This window comes from Dioscorea cayenensis, chromosome 7 (assembly GCF_009730915.1).
Source record: "Dioscorea cayenensis subsp. rotundata cultivar TDr96_F1 chromosome 7, TDr96_F1_v2_PseudoChromosome.rev07_lg8_w22 25.fasta, whole genome shotgun sequence".
NCBI lineage: Eukaryota > Viridiplantae > Streptophyta > Magnoliopsida > Dioscoreales > Dioscoreaceae > Dioscorea > Dioscorea cayenensis.
In genome coordinates, this window is record NC_052477.1 from 15,618,553 (window position 1) to 15,626,180 (window position 7,628).

Genomic DNA, 7,628 nt, shown 5'->3' on the forward strand with positions numbered 1-7,628 from the left:
CAAGTGAGGTGGAAAGCTTCCACGGATGCCGCGATCGGAGCGGCTTCCCTTGTCGTCTACAAGTTCCCAAAGAAGAGATCGATGAAGATCTAGCCAAATCAAGCTTCTAACTTTGATTCCCCTTCTCCAAAACGTGTGATCTTGCCTCCTCTGTACTGGTGGAAGGCGGCTCCAAGAACTCTCCCAAAAGACTTATCCAAAAACATCCCCCCTTTGCCCTAAGAATTCAGTCCAAAATATATCCCGTCAGGTCCATACGGGCTCCATGCGGGAGCATGGAGCCCGTGAAGCTCACCGCCGTTTCGCCCAGAAAATATGTCGGTGCTACAGTGTAGCCTGGTAAACTTCCATGCGGCCTTTCGGAGAGAGACTTTGCAATTTGCCCCACTAGATTTTCAAGATTGTGCAAGGAGGTGGTGTGATTGCGAAGTGTAGCCTCGACTGATTCAAACCTTGTATTTGTCGATTGAACAAATCTAGCCAAGTGCTTCTCCAAATCCGTCATCCGGGTTTCCAAGCCTGAAATTATATTTTCCACTTGAGGGGCTTGTTGTTGTTGTTGGAAACCCGATGGCCCCATGGTCTTCTGTGGTCCTTAATTACTCCATGAAAAGTTGGGATGATTCTTCCAACCTGAATTGTAGGTGTTGCTGTATGGATTCCCTTGAGGTCTCATTCCAGTACCTACAATGTCAACGTTCTCAACTGAAGAAACATCACCAATGACGATTGGGCAATCGGAGGGAGCATGTCCTCCACAACAACCGCTGCAATTGGTCACGGCCGCAACTCTATTTGAAGCTATAAGATCTAGCTTCTTACTCAAACTCTCCACTTGGGCCGCCAATGAAGTTACCGCATCAATTTCATGGAGACTGGCTACCTTTTTCTTCTCCCTAGCGTTCCACTGGTGGCTATTTAACCCCATTTCCTCAATCAATTGACGAGCCTCATCGGGGGTCTTGCTACCTAAGTTACCTCTTGCCGCCGCATCCAAGAGTTGCCTTGTACTCAGGTTCAAACCATTGTAGAAGGTTTGAACAATCATCCACTCCGGGAATTCCTGTTGCGGACACTTTCGCAGGAGTTCCTTGAACCTTTCCCATGTCTCAAATAGAGACTCTAATTCCAACTGCATAAAGGATGAGATCTCATTCCTAATCTTTGCTGATTTTCCGGGAGGAAAATAACGGGCTAGAAAAGCTTCTACCATCTCGTCCAATGTAGTGATTGATGATCTAGGTAATGAGTGTAGCCACTGCTTTGCTCTCCCCTTTAAGGAAAATAGGAAAGCTCTCAATTTGATGGCATCATCCATCACACCATTTATCTTCAGCATGTCGCACACCTCGAGGAAGCTCTCTATGTGACTGTTTGGATCCTCATCGACCAAACCATTGAATTGTGCAGACTGCTGCAGCATATGGATGAATACCGGCTTTAGCTCAAAGTTCTGAGCTATAATTGGGGGACGCACAATACTCGATTGTGTCCCCAACACTAAAGGGCTGGCATAATCGGATAGTGTTCGTTGTTGCTCATTTTGTTCTGCCATGTTTTCAGATCCTTCTACTTCTAGATCAGCTGGATTATGCTGTTCTTGCACAGGTTCTTTCCCTTTTCTTGTAAGTGTACGTTCAAGCTTAGGGTCTCCTTCAATCAATATTGATGGATTCCCTTGGGTCATAACCTGGAGCTGCACCAAAAAGAAAAAAAAAGACAATCATAACGATGATAGAATAAGAAGATATGAATTAGAATGTGTGGTGAAATAGCTAAGAAAACAAAGTGCAAAGTATCTCTAAACGCCTAGCTCCCCGGTATCGGCGCCAAAGACTTGAGAAGGTCCCCTTGCGTATATCCCGCAAGTGCACGGGTTTGTCGAAGTAATAATCCCGGATGAGCGGGGTCGAATCCACAGGGAGTAGGGAGTAAAGATACTTAATTTGATTCTTAGCTATGTGGAGTATCAACATTGATAAGTGTGATAATGATTCGATTCTCAACAATTAAAAGCAACAAGTAAGAGAGCAAAAGTAAGGAGGAGGTAAGGCAATCCATAAAGATGGGGTACTCGGATGATGCTTCACCTAGGATAATCGCTTCAAGTGCAAGAACTCTCTATTGTGCTTCCTAATCAATGCAATGGTGAGTCGTGGAAATCCTGACATACATAGTCCCAAATCTACGGTCAACTATGCCTAACTCTATTCATGTCCCGGAGGAGAGATTAAATAACCTCTCAACCTCGCACTCGAATAAAGTTGCAATGAGCTCCAGGGATTCCAAGTGATAAATCGCTTCATAATTATAGACCTAACCCTTTGGTCCAGACGGAAAGTCTCTAGCCACAATTAAGCCCTAGATACTAAGATCCCCTTAACGCTTCACTCCATTGCAAGCGCAACTAGGCCCCAGCGGAGGTTCATCCCTTAGACCATTCACTCTATTATGGCCGCAAAGAACTCAAGGAATGGAGGTAGAATCTATCACGTCGGAGGGGAAAGGGGATGCTCCTGTACCTCTCGACTCACCCTCTTAACCCTCTCCAACCTAGCTTTGTCTAACGCTCGTGGTGTGTCACTCACTCACAAGGTTACCAACAAGAACTCTCAACCCTAGTGTCACTCTATGGGAAATGTTCATACAATCAAGCATTCAAGGTTGGAACTCACCATAAACATCAATTTATTGAAAGCATAATAAAGAAGTTCAATGAAATGAATACATCCTAGGGTTCACAATCACCCAAGTACCCACTAGGGGTATAGCTCTCCATGGAGCTAAGTACAATCAAAGAAATCGAATGTAAAAGCAATGAATCCATAAAGAAACCCCCTCGATGGTCATGTCGATGGTCTTGTTGAGAGTCCTCTACTCGTCGGAAGGGATCCTTTCTCCGGCCTAGGATACACCTCGCGGGATCGATGTTGTCGAAAGCTCTCCCAATAACCTTCTTCCAAATGACGCGTGATGTCGGAGTTGTAGAAGCTCTCCAAAAACCTAGCCAATACCCCTCAAAACCCTAGCCGTAGCCCTCTCGCAAGTTAGGGAAAAGATGGAGAAAAGAATACCAAAATCGGGGCTGAATCGGCTTTAAATAGGGCTGCAATCGGGCAACTCCACGGGCGTGGACGCTACACATGCCCGGGCGGAATTTCCACACGGGCGTGGATAATTTTCCACACGCCCGTGTGGATTCTCTATTTCTCTGATTTCTCGGCCGGTTGTGAACAGTACTACTACAGTACTTGCTACATTGTTGCTACAATGCTCTGCTACAGTCTTCGACCTGAATAACTTCCCAATTCCATACTTTCATCGGTGTAATGCAGACGGGCACACGTTCATGTCGTGAATCACTTGCTTCTTCAATGATATACATGTTGGTGGAGCTCTTGTTCTTATATGCATAAGACGGAGTGCTCGAGTGTGACTGCCTTTGTGCCCCTCCAAATGGATGTGCTCACTCGAATACGAGGAGGTTGGCACACAGTCTAGCATCTCACACCTGTCCTATGTCTTCGCGTTTGAACCTTAGCAAGATCTCCTCCAAAATAGGTGCATTATGATCCACATTGGTCTATTTTCTTCATAATCGGCCTCACAACCCTACCTGCATAAAAGTAACATAAAAACACACATATTAATGTAAAAACCTGAGAAAAGTAATGCTCAACATAAGGAATGAGCGCTTCGCATTCATATCGCACAAGAACTTATCAAACTCCCCCACACTTAAGCTTTTGCTTGTCCTCAAGCAAACATTAAAACATTCTGTGCATCAATGAGGAAAGTCTTGAAAGTGCTTGGCCTTAGGTTCACTGAGGTATACAAAGAAAGTATTCTACAAGTAAGGAAAATTTCAACACTAAATACGAAAAATCAATGCTCTAGCTAAAAACTTGAATAAAAAAGGACAACAAACCCGAATTTCGTGTAAGTGTGTGAACTCACTCAAAACAACCCAAGTTATACTCCTCAAAGTTCTAAGTACAAGGGACTTATTTATCTACAAAAGTGATAAAAATTTTAAAAGATGGTAGTAGCTTCACACATCCTCTAAGGTAGCCCTTTCCAAAGAGGCCGCTAAGGTGGCTTTCACACTTTTCGAGGTGGTAGCTTTTTCTACCCGAGTGGTAGCTTTCACTCATCCTATGAGATAGCTCTTTCTCTCATTAGGGCATAACTAGTATCCGACTTGTGAGAGTAGCTTCATACTTCATAGGTGGTAGCTCTTTCCACCCAACAAACACAAATAAACAATAAAACTATTTTGTTCCTTCTTTTTATTTTCCATTTTTTTTTTAAATTTAGCAAAATAAGTAAACCTAACTAGTCCCTTTAACATCAAACATGAGTTTCCAATAGAGTTCAAAGAGTGAGTAGTGCACTAAGTGTAAATCGGGCAAAAATTCCTAAAAATTCAAGCAAGAACTAGAGCATGAAAACATTCAATGTTAACAATTCTCCTATACTTAAGAATACAATCATTGCAACTAACGTGAACCGCCATTGGCTATGTGAGAATATATCAATCAAGAACAATAGAAAAGATGTGCGCATTATGAAACTCCCCCCCACACTTAAGATGTACATTGTACTCAATGTACTCATACAAACTCACTCAAAATATATCATTCAAAAATAGATGTGGGAGAAGCAATCAAAACAATACTCCCCTGACTCCTAGTGTTACGTTTGATGAAGCTAATTCGTAGGGAGTAGTGTTCGAATGGGTTTTGAAGCTCACACGGTCAAGTGCTGAAGCACCTTGGCCGTGCCCATGACTAAGTCTCAATTCCCAAGATGACAAGACCATCTGCACGCATACACGAAGGGGTTCAGTGAAGCTCAAGAAAAACAAAAATAACTCGAGTGTATAAATGATGAAGCAATGAATACAACTTGATAAATGCAACATAACATAAACTCAGAAGGAAAAATCCTTTCTGAGTGAACAAGTCTAAAAACAAGAAAATAAAATAAAGTAAAATGCATGAAAGTAAAAGAAAAGTCAAGTGTCGGAGTCTCTCTCAGGCTCCGCTGCTGCTACTGCTGAAGTCGAAGCATATAGTGGGTCCTCCGGTGCTGGGGTCGATGATGGAGGTACTGGAGGAATTGACGGGGCCTGAAGAGTCCTCGGCTGTAGGACAAATGATGAGGCAATGTCTCGCTCTAGGATCTGCTGTAATATGTCAAAACGTGCTATGAACTCTGTGTACTGAGTAGCCTGCGTAGCCCTAATCTCGGCAACCTCGGCTCGGACCACTCCTATAGCATTCTCGAGCCTCTCAAAGCGATCATTGGCTCGAGATGGTGAAAACATACGCACTAGGGGTGGTTCCTCGGCCACTGGAAGTGCCTCGGTCTCCATCGATGCTGGCTGAGGCTCGGGGGCTGGCTGAGATGCTCCGGCTTCATCCTCAGCTATCTCTGGGGCTTGTAGGACTAAAGAAAAAACCCCTGTCCGCACCCTGCGGACCATGCCCATCGACCGGATCATCTCTAGACCTAGGGGAGCGGGTACACTTGTCTTCTCGGCCCCGCGAATCGAATCCAAGAGACCCATGCCCAGCACTAGTCTCATAATGTAAGGGCCCGAGAAGATCGCTCCCAGTCTAGCATACTGTCCCTGATGTCTAATGTAATCAGCTAGGATGTTCCCTAAGTGGATCGGTACGCGCTCTACCATCGAGTATAAGTACAGCAGCTCCTGACGGCTCAAGACACCAGTACCGACCTACTCATGATGGCGTGCAAATATCTGTATGCAGGTCGGGAAAGGCACGTCGCCTTGGACACCACCGGCTCGTAGTGACCTTGACCACATAGCACTCTGTAAGCTCTCTGCGGGGTCAAGGTTCCAGGATAATCAGTAGGCAACTGTGCATACTCCTCTGTAGCTGTGAATTTCTTCTCGTATAGGCCAAGTAGTATGGAAAACTACATAATGCTCAAGCTATGGTGGCGTCCAAATACTCGGAACTGAATGGTGCCCAAACTGTCGAAGCTCGCATACGCTCTATCAAACTCGAATGAGGAGAGCACCTCTAGTGTCAACTCTCAGATGACTGGCTCTCTAATAGTCAGCAACTGCTGCCAACCACCTTCTGAAAATAGATCCCTGATCTCATTGGTGAACTCATAACCCTTCTGAAGCTCCCGTAGTATAGTAGCATCCAGAAATCGAGTCTGTCCGAAACGGAGTCTCAATAATCACTCATAACGTACCTGATGTTCAGGAATTGCAAATCGCATGCCCTCGGGCTCAGAGGATGACTCACGTGGCCTCTTATCAGCTTGCTTCTTTGACCTAGGTGCCATGATCTGCAAAATTTAAACAAAATTGGTCAAACAAGTTGATAAAATAATACTGCAGAAATCCACATGGTCGTGTGGAATTTCCACACGCCCATGTGGATCCACGGGGCGTGAGAAACGCACGGCCACGCATCAACAATCCAAAAATACAACTTAATAATACTTCTAACTTCGTTCTATAAATAAATTATCATTCTAATTGAAGAAACGAAGTATTATTAACCACATTAATCAATAGAAAATACGAATTGACGAAGAAGATGATGAAAAAGGATTTACCGACGAGGAGGAGTGAGAAAATGAAGAGCCGGCCGGAAAACTTCGCTAAAATCCCACCAAACTAGGGCTATGGACTCGGAGAGTACTGTGAGAGTGTTTTCAATTGAAAAGGAGTCGTGAAGAGGGAGAGGAACCATCCTCTTTCAAACAGAACTCGCGACTTTTGGCGTTCTGTGCATCCATACAGGCGTGTGGAAATTCCCCATGCCTGTGTGCCTCACTTCAAAAGCTCCACAGGGGCGTACGCACGCCCCTATGCGCTCTCGGAAAAACTCTCACTAACTTAGAACGAACTGACACGGGTGTGCAGAAAATATCCACGCCCGTGCACCAGACCCACAGGGGCAGACGCACGCCCCTGTGGCTTCCCTGGACATCCGAGAAAAATATCAAGTCTTACGCACGCCCGTGCGGAAATTCCACACGGGCGTGAACATTCACATGCCTAACTCAAAGAGGCAGCCGCACACCCCTGTGTTTTCTCGGGATGGAGGCAACCAGCATAGTATCACACAGGCGTGCGGAAATTTCCCACGCCCGTGTGTGGTTCACAAGGTTACCAACAGGGGCGAGTCCACGCCCCTGTGTGTTCTCGGAAAAATCTGCCCAACTCTGCAGGAATTCACACGCCCGTGCAGAAATTACCCACGGGCGTGCGCTAGTCGCATGGTCATCCACAGGGGTAGCCGCACTCCCCTGTGCCCTCTCTGGATGAGCTCACAATACACATCCACAGGCGTGCGGAAATTCCACACGCCCGTGTGTTTTCTCTGGATGACTTAGAAAAAAAACCTGCAGGCTCTACAGAAATATTCTGAACATGTTTACACACTCAGAGCTTGCCCTAGTATGCAAAATTTACCAGATAAAAACATGAAATAGAACTCAAACGACCAACCTTCGCCAATTCTTCATAAAACACACGATGAGTTTGAAAAACCCACAATAAAAATTGCAGCACAAGCATTTAAAAATTTAAACACCAACACTTAACAGTTTATTCATGAAAACAAACTAAAGTAAAA

At 45.0% G+C, this 7,628-nt stretch overlaps 1 non-coding gene across 1 annotated transcript; it reads left to right on the top strand.

Annotated features, from left to right (window-relative positions):
- Nucleotides 1-1,058: 1,058 nt before the first annotated feature.
- On the top strand, nt 1,059-1,165 carry LOC120266166. Its single transcript, XR_005538009.1, has one exon. It is a non-coding gene; the product is annotated as a small nucleolar RNA R71 (small nucleolar RNA).
- The last annotated feature ends 6,463 nt before the right edge of the window (nt 1,166-7,628 follow it).